This window comes from Ambystoma mexicanum, chromosome 6p (genome assembly GCF_040938575.1).
Source record: "Ambystoma mexicanum isolate Mex_15411 chromosome 6p, UKY_AmexF1_1, whole genome shotgun sequence".
Lineage (NCBI taxonomy): Eukaryota > Metazoa > Chordata > Amphibia > Caudata > Ambystomatidae > Ambystoma > Ambystoma mexicanum.
In genome coordinates this window covers 162,224,766-162,240,407 of record NC_090935.1, presented here as the reverse complement: position 1 = coordinate 162,240,407, position 15,642 = coordinate 162,224,766, and the positions used below count along the sequence as shown (strand labels likewise).

General features: G+C 41.2%; 1 protein-coding gene across 2 annotated transcripts in view; it reads right to left on the bottom strand.

The window, feature by feature from the left end:
- The window catches only part of KIAA1328 (KIAA1328 ortholog), a 1,369,495-nt gene that overhangs the window by 1,346,982 nt on the left and 6,871 nt on the right, over positions 1 to 15,642 (bottom strand). The window lies entirely within an intron of this gene.

Here is a 15,642-nt window from a genome sequence, read left to right as displayed (position 1 = left end):
AAAATGCACATTTCTCAAATACATAGTGGTTTGTCATTGCATGTACATATTACCTATCGCATGAGGTATACTCTGTTCAAACTCTGCTCTTCTTAAGGGCTTGCATTCAAAAATGTCAACTTATTTTCGATTTTAGTGGGTTATGCAACCTTGGTTCTTCATTAAAAGTTATACACATATACACGGCCTGTCCATACATACTCCAGTAAATTCCCATGTCTCTAGCTTAAACACAGAGTCTGTAGTATAGATAAATAGCAGGGTTTTGCCCCAGAACATCACACAAATTGGAGTTTGGGCTTGAATCGAAGGTACATTTTTTAAATGAAGGCTCTCAAGTTATACATTCCTGTCATTTGATTACAAAGAGTTATCAGTGTTTCTGTAAAATATATATTTTGCTTTCAATTCAGTTCTCAGAGTGTTGGAGTCCGCCTCCAAGACTTGGGTGGGTCAGTGATCACATGTGTCTTCTGGCAGGCAGGCCTTTGTTGACAGGAAACAGTCAAAATCAACATATCCTATTCAAGTGCAAGAGCCTATTGTGTGGCCTCCAGGAGGCTCCCAGCCAGTCTGCCTTCTATCAATCAAGAGGTCATGTGAGATTCTAACTCCTGGTGTGAATCTCTGGAGGTGAGAGGTTTCCCAGCCTTTGGCCTGTTAATTAAATCAGATTTAATGGGAACAGCATGTGGTTAAGATTTTAATTAACTCCCAGCCTTTGATGTAAAGGCCTCTCCTGCAACTCCTGACATGCAGTTTCCCTGTCAGAATTTAGACCGCTAGCGCCGCCCTCAGTCAAAAGCGGGTACTGCATGCAATTTTGGGATCTTTCTTGGATTAATGCATTCTAAACAGGAATGGTTCTTACATGGTAGTAAATCCTTGCTTGACATTGTTTTGATGGGGCTCCTTACAGTAAAATGGTTATGTGGAACCCCACAAAAGGGTTGAATTTTTAAAGTGGTCCGATGAGCCACGATTTCAGCAACTTTTTGACATCAGTAACAGTGGATTTTGTTAACAAAGATCTTTCTTTACACTGGTGGGTGGCAAGTTAGGTAACCATTTTGGTGTGCGCACAAACTGCGTGGTTCTCCTGGATTCTGGCGCACATGTGGGCTTTTTGGCCATATTGGATTTTCTAAGCCCACAGCACCAAATGTTGCAGCATGATAGCTCAAACGTGGTTCAGGACACCCAACAAATCTTAACTTAAGCGCTATCTTTTCAACAAGCCAAAACTGTTATTTTCCCTGTGTTTTATATTCTATGTTGCTAAAAAGTGAATTCAACTGCATTACCTATTTTCTTATTTGTATTGTCACCACATTGGTGATTGCTGCCCCATATATTAAAACATATGTTGATTTGAATTTTAAATAAATAAATATTACCTTTACCAACCAGCCCGATTCCTGGTCCATTGTGAGCTGGGGTATTTTGAGAAGGGGTGTGATATGAGTGGTATATCACTCAGAATATTGAACATATAGACACAATAAATAAGTATTTCATTTGTGCATTGCATGCTAGGCTGAGGCCCGGGTGAATTGCCTGATTGAAATCCTTAACATGTGGTGAGGCCCTTAATTGACCTCTTCAGTGTGGGGGTGCTTGCACTGCTCCATCCAATGCAGTTTTTTTTCTATGCAAGTGGAACTTATACTGTTGTGACCCACAATGTATCGGTTCCCAAGTGTGGTAATCTTGCATTGTGGGGACTGGCAGCATTCCTGTTCTATGTGCGGAAAGCATGATCTACTGAGATCCATGGTGTACGTTTTCTGTATTAAGAATGGAGTGGGTACTACTGAAGGCTATGTTACACCTGTTTTATATGAGGACCACCTTCTACGGCACAGACGCATTCCTGATCTGTTCTCTGTGTGGCAATCTTTCACCTTTGCTTTATACCTTGCACCGATTACCACCTGCTCTACATGATTAAAGCTTGCATTGGGGTTGGCCAGAATCGTCTTTTAGGTTTGTGTGCGGGAAGCCTGCACTGTTCGTACTAAAGCTGACCTGCTCTGTGTGAGCGAAGCGTTAAAATCTTATGCTGCCATTGTACTCTTTCTTTATATTCTAGGGAAAACTCAGTGTTCGCACTCATCTGTTCCATTTGGGAGCGGGCGTTTGTCCCACTGCACCATGTGCATGATCTGTTAATTGGGAGAGAAACCAGCTTTTACAATGCAGAAAGCTACCGCGTGGTAATGATTTTGCTACAGTTTTTGCACACGTCGGCTGGATGTCAAATACTTTTTTACTCTCGTTCAAAGGAGAAAAACTCATTTTTACTCTCTTGAAACCACATTTACTATCAAATTTTTAAAATAGAGAGTATAGTACTCCCATCTCAAAATGATTACACAACTTCATGACATATGTATATTGTTTAGAAAAAGAGGTATAAATCATGGGGGCACATTGAGTTATACTCATGTGAGATATGACTTGTATGCCAACACGTGTTCTCCTTTATAAAACATAAGCACTGAGGTGCTTTTCTTAATGAAAAAAGCCAACATTTTTAGAATGTTCTAATATTGGGATTCATCACGTAGTTACAATTCAGAATATAATCAGCAACGAATCCTGATGAAATGTCCCTTAGGCGCACGACATGTGTTTATTAGCTTGCCTACACCAGATTGAATTATATGCACTAAGCATTACAATTATCTTCTGTGTATCAGCCTGACTGCCTGTACTTACAAGAGGCATCTGGAACATAATATACTAATTACAGAATACATTTACCATTATTGCATATACATTTATTTTACAGGCTACACATTTTTTTCTCACCGCTAATATTTGATTCTTGGTGTGCCCTGTATCTGGAGAACTGCCATTCATACCAGGTGACGAACGACCTATGCCCAGCTAGAAGCTTCCAATTCGAAACGTTTACTTCTGTATATTTTTCTTTACTACAACATGCGTGGCAGAGGATTACACTGCAATCCTTTATAAGCATTACTAAATTGTGTGCATACCCATTTACTAATTCCAAAAACCAGTTGCCAATAGCAGAAACTCTGGATCATTGAATGACGCTAAACCTGCAACCAGCCTCAAGGAACGCCTCAAAGTACTGAACCCAGCGAAATATTCCTCCCCCTCCCACCCTCAAAAAAAAACTCTGAAAACAATAATCATCATGCACACACCCTCCACTTCCCATCTAACTTGAGACTGGTTGATCTGCTCCCCAATGCCAGTCTCCCTGCCTGGTCGTTTGTAGATCCATTGTTGTCAAACTGCACATCTCCCTCTTCCTCAGTCGTTAGCTCCTGCTTCCAGGTATTGATCCCTTGCAATCTGCTTCCCTTGCCATGTATCTCCCTCTATGACATATAAAGCACAACGTTGCACCCAGAAGCCATGCCCGCATTCAATAAACAAAATAATAGTATTAATGCGCCCTAGGTAACACAATTACCAAAATACTTGAAACCAGGACCCCCATCCTCAACTCAAATGACCTGATGAATTCTAAACCTACTTTCTCAGTACATGAAACACATAGCTTAATGCTCTGCACCCATAATACACTATCTGCGGACCTACAAGCTACATTACTACCCAGCTACAGATGGGGCACTGTAGACATTAATAATGTGACTTTATTACATAATCTCAAACACATGCACAATAGAATGTAACATGTGAAAAGGGCACTCCCAGATAGGCAATACTGTTGTGAGCATTTTTCCTTTTTCAAATTTCTACAGAGAGCAAACCCCATTGTTTCTACCAGTCACAACCCTCACCTAGTTCCCGGTACGCCCGAAAAACTCCTTTATCTAGAAGCTACACTCTGAACTGAGCTGCATAAACAAGTAAGGACTTCATCAACTACAGCTGCATAATTAGTATGCCAGCAAAAACCAACATGGCTCGATTACATCCCCAATGCACTAGGAATTGTTTTAAATGGGGTCGTTTGATATTACCATGCAGAGTCGCATCAATTATACACACATTTTGGTTGTATTATATGCACTAATACAGTTATCCCCATCTGTGAACCATGTTCCCAAATGGTTTAGTGCAAATGAAATGGAAACTAACCCCAAACGTTATGTTAACAGTCTCCAGCTTTATGTCCACAAAAACACTGATATTTGTCTCACTCCGTAAGTTATCCACTCTTCTCCACTAGCTTTATTCAACCCAACCTATTTAGATAGACCAGAATTTAGAAGAAGGACACCAATCCACAACTCACAGTTTACACAATCACTTGTAGGACACATCTTGGCATCCTAAACTCGAACCGCAGGGATTTGGCCCCTTTATCTTTTGCTTTACCAATTGTCGGTTATATATTTCAAGCTAACCAATGACATAAGGCTGAATTCATACAGGGTTACATCTTGTAAACTGATGATTTGATATTTACGCTGATCTCAACCATCATTCTCTTTGTGGAGTACGGATTAACATCCACCTTCAGTAATTGGATGTTTAGGAACGAGTTTTAGGCCTGGATAACAACCTGCTGGTCGAAACACGTGTCAGCTAACAAACCTTTTAAATAAAAATCTTCATTGATAAAACTGTTGCATGTGGAAATATTCATATTGGGATAATATCCACTGAATGACTCTTTATGCAACTTGAGCGTGACTCACTTTCCCATCACAATTATTTTGATCACTTCTCTGCTAGCTTTATTCAGCCCAACCTATTTAGATAGTTCAGTATTAATAAGAACACCACCAATCCACAACTCACAGCTAACACAATCACTTGTAGGCAACATCTGCTCAACACATTTGCTCTCCTTTTCTACATTGGAAATGAAAAAGGGCGTTGCTTTCTATATACCCCAAAGGCATATGTAATTGGGCGACTACAAAGTGATTAACAATACCAAAATGTAAGCAATCAACAAATGCCTAAAAAAGTGGTGGGGGCAATCTCCTCAGAGCCACGAATCTGGGATACGCCAAAGCTTCTAGCCCAGAACGTTAAGTATAAAAATGCAGTAGCCAGAATGCTGCTCTAGCTACAACAAGCAGAAAACCTATCATTGGGGTACAACTTTTCAGATCAAAGGGGCAATGAAATAGCATACACTGCAATTTTCTTTAAAGCAAATATATCTCCTCCCAGTTGGATGGCAGTTATAACTCCCCACTCTCTGATGAGATGTGTTATGTCTTGTGCTTACCTTCCTTGGCCCTGCATGAATACTAGCTTGATGGAATGCCTGTGGGATGTTGTGGTGCGAGTGCCCCTGTAAATTCCATGATTGTCAGTTGGAGTGAAGCAGCCTGTGAGTGGAGGCCGGTGGATGTCTTCTTGTACCATCCAGTTTACCTACATTTGGATTTACCTGTTGTGTCATCTTGTAGCCCGGAACCCAGTGAATAATGTTACTTCCCTACCTGTGTCTCTGGTGTACTTCCTCATCACCTAGAGAACCTCTTAAGAAGATGCCCCTTTCCTGCAAACAGTGACGACAACTCCATATAAACGGAGCAGAAACCTTGAAAGACAAGATATTCCACTACGTGTGGACGGAATAGTGTGAGCTAACACAACTGCAAACGTGTCAAGGAGATTATGAAAACAAAAAACGAATACCATCACAATAACTCACGCAACAAAATGTCACCAATACGCAATCACCTGAATAATAAGGAGTTAATCTCAGATGATGAGAACAAGCCCATCACAACCACTTCACACCCAACCCCATGACATTGTTTTGACCATTCACAGCACTGGAACCTTCGTCAGTTGCAAGTGCTAGCAAACATGCATTAACTCCAGAGCACCCATGTACAGAATCCTGAAACAACATGAATTGCCTGGTGAAAAGATACACACAACCCAGTTCTGAGGCGAGTGTTTTATTGAGCCTACAGAGTGACACAGCTCGTCCTCTCTCCAATTCCAAATGTCACTGAACTCCCCTAACCGCAACGTTCCAGAAACCTTTTGCATCATAACAGCTACCTCTTCCAGACCTTACTTAATTGCTCCTGTAACTGAGTCCCCTTTCTAGCTCAGGGAGATCTAGTGTGATGGCGAGGGGGCTGGATGCGGCCAATAGGTTATGGGCCATGGGATGTATGAGGAGAATCCCATGGCAACTGCCACTTAGTACTCGTCTCAAGAGCCCTTTGCAGAACATTAACACACTGCAGTAAAATTCAGTAAATTGTCTCTTCCGGCCAGATGTTAAAGATCAGTTTTAAACGCAGTTTTGTGTGAAACTGCTTCTTTCTAGTTCTCTTTGTCTTCAATTGTGTTAAACTGTATATGAATTGGGATGGTTGCATAAGCCTTTGCTGGGGAAAGCGGGAGTAAGCTCCTCATCCTCACTCCTGGTGGAGGCACTGTATTCACACATGTATGAACAGGCATAACAGATTTCTCAAAGCTCGGCTCCTGATCTTACTGATAGTACAGCAGACAGGTGAAATATTTGTATGAAATGTGCTATTGATGATAGAAGCATAAATCTTGAGGTATGTATACTACATATGGAAAGGTTTTATTTTGACTATTAGGCCCTTCCCGATTTTCACCCCAATGGTAATGGCGGACATTCAAAACGCAGCCTCGACAGGCTTAGGGATAGTGCAGATTGGATTAATAGAGGGTTGGTTTTGGCAATGAAACAGATCTTGCGAGTTTGGAAAACTAGAAAGAAACCTGGCGTGGAGGAGTGGCTTTTGGACATGCAAGTCTTGTCAAACTATGATAAAGTTATGCTATTTGGACAAGGAAGGGAGGGGTGTTATTCTCGGATTGGGGGACTTCTTAATGACCTATATGGTTGACTGTACAGATTCCAGTGTTTGATGGCCTATCCCTTGAGTGGGGGGTGGTGGAGGACTATTTAGTTGTGCGTTTTTCGGTTTTGTCTTTTTGGTTGTGCGTCATGGAGCTTTTATAGAGTTCAAAAATGTTATTTTAAATGTGTTATGGATGTCCATATTGTTATGTATTAGTCTATCTTAGTTCTACTGTTATTATGAGTTTTGCAGTTTGGACACAATGTTGTGATTTGGAGATTGTTGTATTGAATTTTGTTGTTCAAAATGTTAAATAAAGTGATTTTAAAAAAAAGGCAGCCTCGGAAACATTTTAATCTGCTCTTTCGTATGCTATTTGATGCTGTTACTTTCATATTAAATGTGATTTTCAGTGAATTTATTTAATAAATATGCGTACAAAAAAAAACATCCACTCGTTCATAAAAATACATACACAAAACAAGGGTGCGAAAAAGAATATAATATATTTTTGTTCACAGATGAAGGAGTTTGTATGACAATTTATGAAGAAAAAAAAGATAACAATATGGAGATGACGTCTCCATCAGGCCTGATATTTCTAGACAAATCACAGGACTCGAATCTCAGAGTGATCTCCTGTAATATATTACACTCTGAAACCTAGGCCTCTCCACCTCAATACAAGACCCTCAGGTCCAAATTGTCTCTCCTGTATCTATGTGCACTGTGAGAAAGACAACTTTAGGAGTCCCCACCTCCATCTCATAATGTTTACCTGCCACACTGAGGACAGAGCCTCTCCAGCTATCCAGGTACTACAGCCTCAGTGTTCAGTTGCTGCCTAAGTTTCCCAGTCTAGGTGTTTAATTGCAGCTGGCCACTTACAGCCTTGAACCTTCCTCCCGATATCTAGGCGTCAATTACCACCAACCTCCTTCAAAGCTAAACCCCCCCCGCCCTGTCTCCCAGGCGTCTCCAACCTGATACTTGATCAGCTCCTGCCATCTGCTAAGCCTAACCCCCTCCCGATAGATTGATGTCCCAGTCTTGATCACTGCCAGCCTTCCAGAACCGACCCTACCTGATGCGGTCCAAGGATCAGAAATCAACCTGTTGAATCATCTTTGGCTGCCGCCGAAACCTACATTGCTTCGGACTTCTGATACCACACACCCAAGAATACAATCTCATTGTAAACCACATGTAAAATTCTGAACTCTCCACCTATTCTCCCTCCGTCATCTAGGTATTATCAGCAACTCCTACAACTGAATCCTAGAAACCTGACACCTAGGACTTCCAATAAGCACCTACGCCAGTAACGACTACCACAATCCCCTCCAGTTACCTGCACCCTTAGACCTATTCATACGCCCAACCCTCTAATGTACAAATGACCCAGAAGCAGAGTGGAACAAGTGTTTAATCTGTCAAGAAGAAAATTCAGAGGTTCTTCGCAATCCAGCAAAGGCTAGATACAAAGGGAGCCTCAAGGCATAAATTAGTTTTGCAAAACTGATTAGTGGAAATTGCTTAGTAAACAAAATCGGATAAGCAATATAACCTGATTAGCATGTTTTAATCACTATTTACAATGAGGCGAGAAGTTAATTGCAGCCATTAACTGCAATAATTTACATCAGCTGCAGTAACCACTCCATGCTGTCCTTTACCAACACACTAATAAATAAATTCTTTGCTACCCTAAGGTATACCGGTATTGCGTGGTATGTTGCAAAAACTGTCCTCTATATCCCTCCAGGCCAAAAACGAAAATTCATGTTGAAGAAAAGGGAGGGATAGTTAACAATGTGAAGTCAGTGACTGCATATAAAGAATTCCAGGTGACAGCATGCGTGCGGAGGGAGCGAGTTGTGATAGTTTGTATAGAGCGAAAGATGTGGGTATCTGTGTCCCTTTTGTTGGGCTGACTTATTTCAGGATGCTAGTACCTTCTTCAGGTCTTGAAAGCCTTTAATTGCCGCGGATTGAGAAGAAAACAATGTTGCGAGGTGTGATTTGGAGTAACAGACCCAATCTTCTGATGCCAAAACTTACCTTTAAATGATTTTTTTTCTTTACTTATTTTTTTTTCCTTTTTTTTTTTTCAACACAAAGGGGCCACAAAATCAAAGTTTAAATAAAGGCACATTCTATGCTCTTAATTTAATCAGTACCTTGTGTCAGAAAAATATCTCGGTTTTCTTGTTATATTTTCATCAGTCCTGCAGTGGCAGCCCTCGGATGTTAGAACAATAAGGCAAATAATATCTTTGACCACTAAGGGCACTTGTCGCCTGCTATGAAGTAGCAGTTCTCAGATAAACAGTATATTCTGCAAGAGGATGATTGTTGGCATAATTAAGTACCTTCATCATGCAATTTAAACCATCGCAGAATTATTATTGCTTGATTCAGAGTTTATCTGTACCTCAGAGATAATGAAACATGGGTATATTCTCCGGCTTCCTTTGATCATGACTTTGGCACAATGAGGAAACAGTGCTAGTACGACCTTTGGGGCTGCAGGCTATTGGCTTTCACCTGCCAGAGCAGCTCTCCCATTTGATGAATTTTCGTTCAGGCTCACCTTATTTATTCCTTAAAAGGCAATTTAGTCGATTCTGCTACATGTCGATTTCTGGTTCACAGGCATTAAGCCGTTTCTGGTGGGACTCCTCTGTCACGAAAATGCTATCCTCTCTACCAGAGAAGTGGCACTTATCCACAAATAGTGGAAGGGAGTGCCTGCCAGACTGCATTCGTTAACATATGGCTGTAAAGTACACAGCCAGCTACTAAATGGCAGCTGCGCTAATTATTTGTCAAGGCAGCATGCATTGTGTTTGAAAGCAAATTTTTTTTTTGCTGTTTCGGGTAGGACCTTCGGTCTGATGTGCTGGATGGCTTCCTTAGTAGGAGCTCAATAATGGGATATGCAACTGGAGATGTGTCGGGGTCTTTCAGTTTGAAATGCCCCATTTCATTGATTATTATCCAACCTTTCACACAGATTACAAAATACATTTATTGCAAGATTGGTGTTCTTACCACCTTGAACTTCCTATGAATTTGATAGCTCTGATGTTGAGCAAGCCTCTTAAGCAACCGTTCAAGACTTTCGGAGGGTGTGGGCGATAAAGCCCAATTAGCTCATCAATGGTGTGGCACAGGAGCTCACTTTGCCCCCATCCCATGAGAAGAGTTTACAGTTTCAGTGACCGTGCATGCCATTGTTGCTTGACTAAAAGATGAAACGGTAGCTCAACAGGTTGAGTGGTTATTACTGAGGCGTAACATGTTTAGAACTGCCTTTCAATTCTATAGTATTATTAGAATTCTGCGTGAAAAAATGTGTTATAAAATGCACCGTTTCGACAAGGGAAGTTTTTGGGCTTCTAGCAGGACATGCCCTTTGGGCTGAAACAATGGTATTGCGTGTAACTGCCAAATAGGATCCAATGTGTGCACTGAGGGACAAAACTAACTACTTGGACTACTTAAACTGACTTTCCACCGCAGAATATTTACAAACATGGATGCATTTCGTTTGTCTTTTCCCCATTAATCCTTAGTTTGATCCTAAACCCTACTGCATGGCTGATCCATGCAATCACTCCTAGATATCCCCCTCATTCAGTTTGAAAACAGCAATTGGTGCCACAAACTAACACTCCTTAGTGGCAAGCTTTCGAGATCCTTGTTCCGCGAGTCCATGGAAAATGGTACGACTCATGCAGGATCAAGGAAAATAAATCTTATTACAGCATTCGCACAATGTAATGAAAATTGGAATGACTGCCTGTGTGGTGGTTCAAACAAGAAGAGCATTCAAACTATTCCACTACCGGCAGTATAGTCTGCACAATGCGCTAGCATGACTACCACTATCTATTATTTTGTACAGGAACAAAACTTTCCCTGAATCTAACAAAAGCACCCACAACATCCTGTGAGCCCAGGAGCCCTGCTGTAGCTTGGCACCTTGGGGTCTCTATACCCTGCGGCGGTCCATGACCTGAGGCATTATCTCTTGGTTACTGTGTACTGTTACCGTATAACACTCAGAAGGGTTCATCACACAGCCCTGCACGCTTCCAGGCCACAGCCTTAAAGCCTTCAAAAGGTTTGTTATAGTATATAAACACAGGTTCCATCAGCAAAGGGGTTGCTTTGGACGTCCCTCCTGCATCACTTCCTCCCAGCATGGGATGCGATCCTTGCCACTGCAGCTACATAATGAGCATGTCAGTCAGCTCCTGTGCTCCATACAAGGAACTCTTCTCCTCTCCACTACTTGCTTACTTGCCATGTTCACAATGACATGGCAGCAGCCACCTTCTTATACTTTGCTCAGTTTCAAACACACTCGATGGGCTGGGTCCATGACTTGATACAATCTTTCATCTCTGCCCAGTGTCCTCTGCCTCGCCTGCATGCTCCACGCACCATGCACACACATCTTTACAATTATTTTTGCAACTTATCACTGACTCCAGAAATCAGGTCGCAATTAGAGCAACCTTATTAAGTAAATAAAACCCAACTCAGTGGTATTGTATCGCATATTGAGATGCAATACCGCTTATGTTATGCATTGAGCAGTTTATAAGACAATAACCAGTCTGCTTGTGCGGTTTAGTAGTGCTGAGTGTTTCCCAAGGCCAATTAATTTGTTGTGTCTGGATGAAGGTGGAGGTTTCGAAACAACATCGGTACGATGCAACGCTCGGTTTCACGAATCATGTAGATTGCAGTTCAATAATATAAAACTGCAAAGTGCTGAGAAAAGGAAGATCTCACCGGTGGATAAGGCTGATAGTTCTACGAAATTCACCTGTTCGAGTACTCACGAAAAAAGGTTCAGTGAATACAAAACTAATATGCTTTTTGTGACATTCCTTCCCCAGCTGGAAGATCATTGTGTACAGCATCTACATTTTGCCCCAATGCTCGCGTTCCTATCTGTGCCCTTAAACTAGAAGACAAACCCATGACTGCTAAACTGAGTGCAGGCAATCTTATTGCACAAGATGTCATGTACCATATTCATTGCCTCATATTATTTAATAACAGAGAAAGACACAAAAAAAAACAAGAAACTGAGAAGGACCAAATGAACCATGATATTGCATTTGCAGAACTTACATCATACATCGAAGATGCCCCAGCGGACAAAGAAACAGCACACATTTTGAAACTGGTTGACCTATGCAATCTATACAGCATGAGGATGAAAGAACTTGGCAATGATCTTTCAGGACGCAAACATTCGAGGAAAATGAAAAATAGGATAGTTGCTTACTTTCCTGACATGGAAGCATATAAGCAAGGCCGTCATGTGATGCTTACATTTAAATAATATTGGATCTGCAAAGAGCAAAGCATGTGAAAACTATGCCGATAGTGACACTAAAGCAGCAAATATAATGAGAAGAGACATCTTTCAAATGAAAACTCACTTCAAAGGATTATTTGGAAACATGTGTCAGGAAGACTCTTATGCCAGCATCTCGGTTAGCAGTGGTTGCTACGGTTACGAAGGGTCCAAATATTAAAGTACAGTCAAGTTCTTCACCAATAACACAACCAATCCTCACTGTTGCAGTTGCTAATGTACAACAGTTTGGTGAGATGTCAGAAGTATGAGTCTGAAAGTACGAACGGGAAACTCCTTTGCCGATTGTATTTTAATCCATACAAGAACTTGCAAGCATGAACATGGTGAAACCCTGCACAAACTCGGGATAAGCATATCATACGACCGTCTGGTACACATCTCATCAAAAGTAGGTCATCACTATCACACTTATAATTGTGTCCTTACTCTTCAGTTTAAAAGAGGGCTCTTCACGACTAGTGCGGACGACACTAGACAAAAATGTAAGCTCTACCACAGCTCATGACTCTTTCCATGGTACAGGAATATCAATATTTCAAAATCCAAATGAATGTTTACTAGAAGTGATCGGACTAGGACTAAAATTCCTTGTGCCGAGAAGTGACTGAATATCTTCTTGTGTGCTCACCAGCATACCCTGTTACTCCTATAAAAACATATTGTCCCCTGCCAACAGTGGAAGAGAACTTAGATGACTACCAAGTTGTGATGCAATCTATGGTGAAAGAATACACCTGGCTAAAGCATAAAACAGGCTAATGGACAACCTACAAGGGGATGAAATAATCACCAGAGCAGCATGCACGCACGTCAACAAGAAGAAACGCCAAAAAATTGTGAATCAACACTTTCATCCTTGCTTCCTCTATTTCCAGACTACGCTATGTCAGTGGCCATGATTCACCATTCAATGGTTATTGTGAAGACAGCAGTTAAAGGCCTTTATTCTGGGCAGATTGCAATCATTCCGTTTGACCAGCCACTCGATGCATTGGCAGAACAAATCCAGTGGAACTGGCTAACAATTATAGCAAAGATCAATTCATTGTAATATTTGGTGGGGTGTATATTGAAATGGCAGTTCAAGGTTCTTGGGAATCTGTTGGATGAAAGTGGGTGGACTCGAGCACTTGTTCTGGCTGATATTACACAGCTGTAAAAGCAGATTTGTTTATAAAAGGTTACTTTGTGACTCGTACCTGTAGGGCTCATCAAATCACAGCCAATGGTCTCCATTTGCTTCTACAGCAGCCAAGACAGAGGATAGCAGTCAAGTTAAGTCACTTGAAGACTGGTGTAAAGAAATAAGTGATGTATGTACCCAATTTAGATCCTGGTACATCATTCTAAAACTAGAACTCCTTTTGATGACTTTTGTGGAGATTTCCATCTCTATATAGAGGCGCTATCCAAGATTATTTCAAGGCTCTTTTCCTTGGACCATACTCACTATGCACAATTAATACCTGTTCACTTACGTGATACGGTTTCACTTAAAAAGCATCACCCTGACACCTATGCAGAATTCACGAAAGGAAAGTTTGTCACTAAAGAGTCAATGCATGCGTTCTCTGCTATTGCCATTCGTCAGACCCATGACCAACATAATGTATCAGTCAAAGGTGTTGGGGGGGCTGTAGGCCTGATAGAAAACCCACCCGCTCTGCATTGTTGGATGGTTTCTGGTACTGTTATGGCCCACTTAGTTGAAGAATTTAGTTCTATAAAAGATCAGAATCACAACAAGGCCAACAAGCATTCCCAGGTGGCTTTTGTAAAAGATTTCAAGTCTCTTACTCATGCAATACAAGATGTGGGAAACCCATTTAGTGAAACTAGCTGTGATCTAATGGTACTTGACAGCAGAAATATAGTACATCCAGCAGTGGCAAACACATTGCTAAATATTGAGGAGACTGGATTTGACCAGTATGAGTTATATGTCAGCGACAGACTGATTAATCAAACTAAACATATTGCAGATCTTAGTAAGCGGAATCACCTCCACCTCGTCAGTTGTCCTCCACTTCATGAAAAGTCAAGTAAACAGTATCGCTGAGGAATGACTGCTTACTATTTTCTAGACTCTTTATTGCATCACAGATACGAAATGGAGATCTGGATGATTTCTTTAGACATAAAAAACAAGCCTATCCTATAGCACTGTCGAAGTCAGGGAGTGTAAGAACAGGAACACAACTGATTTATTGATTTGACTCAAGAACTCCCACCCGGAAAAAACACTACTTCCAAACCAACAGTCCAAACGAGAATCCTTGATGACACTGCAATTTTCAACATGCTGCGACCAGGATTTGCATAAACATTTGAAGATGATGCCAGTACTGTATTCATATCCTACATCAAATCTCAGCTTCAATGTGTTAGAAGGCTAGATATCATCTGGGATGTGTACAGGCCTAACAAAGTTAAGAGGGACAAGCAGTAAAAGGGGAAAAGGTGTTTCGAAAGGTGTTGAACTAGAAATGTAATCCTAAAAAATGGTAGGCTTTTGTCCAGGTTGATGAAAATAGACAATTGTTTTCTTGCCTATCAAAAAACCTTAACAGCTATTGACACTAACAAGCAGGTAATTACCACAAATAGTACCAATATTCTTTCTATAATTCGTCAAAATATCTTGGGACTGGCTCCATGCTCACACAAAGAAGCAGACACTTGCATCCTACACAATTTATGTGAAGTTGTGCAGCAAGGATATAACAAAGCCGAAATACGCACTGTGGACACAGATGTTATAGTTTTTGCCATCACATGTGCACAATGTCGGAACATTGAGGAACTACAGGTTGCATTTGGAGTTGGAAAGAACTTCTGGTTCTTTGCCACTCATGAGTTAGCAAAAGCTTTGGGTCCTATGTGTTCTACTATTCTACCAATGTGTTATGCAATAACTGTGTAAACGTGTTTGCTTTTTTGTAGGAAAAGGTAAGAGGACTGCATGGGACACCTGGAATGTAAACAGAAGGGTCACCTCAGCTTTTTGTGGATTGGGTAACAGGCCTAGTCAGCAAGCAGTAGAAGAAATGCTGTAGCCATTGGAGAGATTTGTAGTTTTGCTATATGACCGTACGAGCAGTGACAAACATGTTAATGAGGCAAGAACACACCCATTTACTCAGAAAAGTAGAGCAATTGACAATCTACCTCCCACCCAAGATGGGCTCATTCAGCATACAAAAAGAATTGTCTACCAGGCTGGTTACTGCTGGGCCCAAACGATGGTTGCAACACCACAACTTCCATCGCCAAGTGATTGCGGCAGATGGGAAATATTCTGGACAACCCTACCAGAGGCTAAACAAGCTTGCAGGGAATTCTTACGATGTGGCTGCAAGCAAGGCTGCATGCTACTGTGCAAGTGTAGGATGGATGTCTAACAGTGTACTGCTCTTTTACTTGTGGTGCTCTTTGTGGTAAATGAAATAGGTGAGATTATTACCAAATAATCTG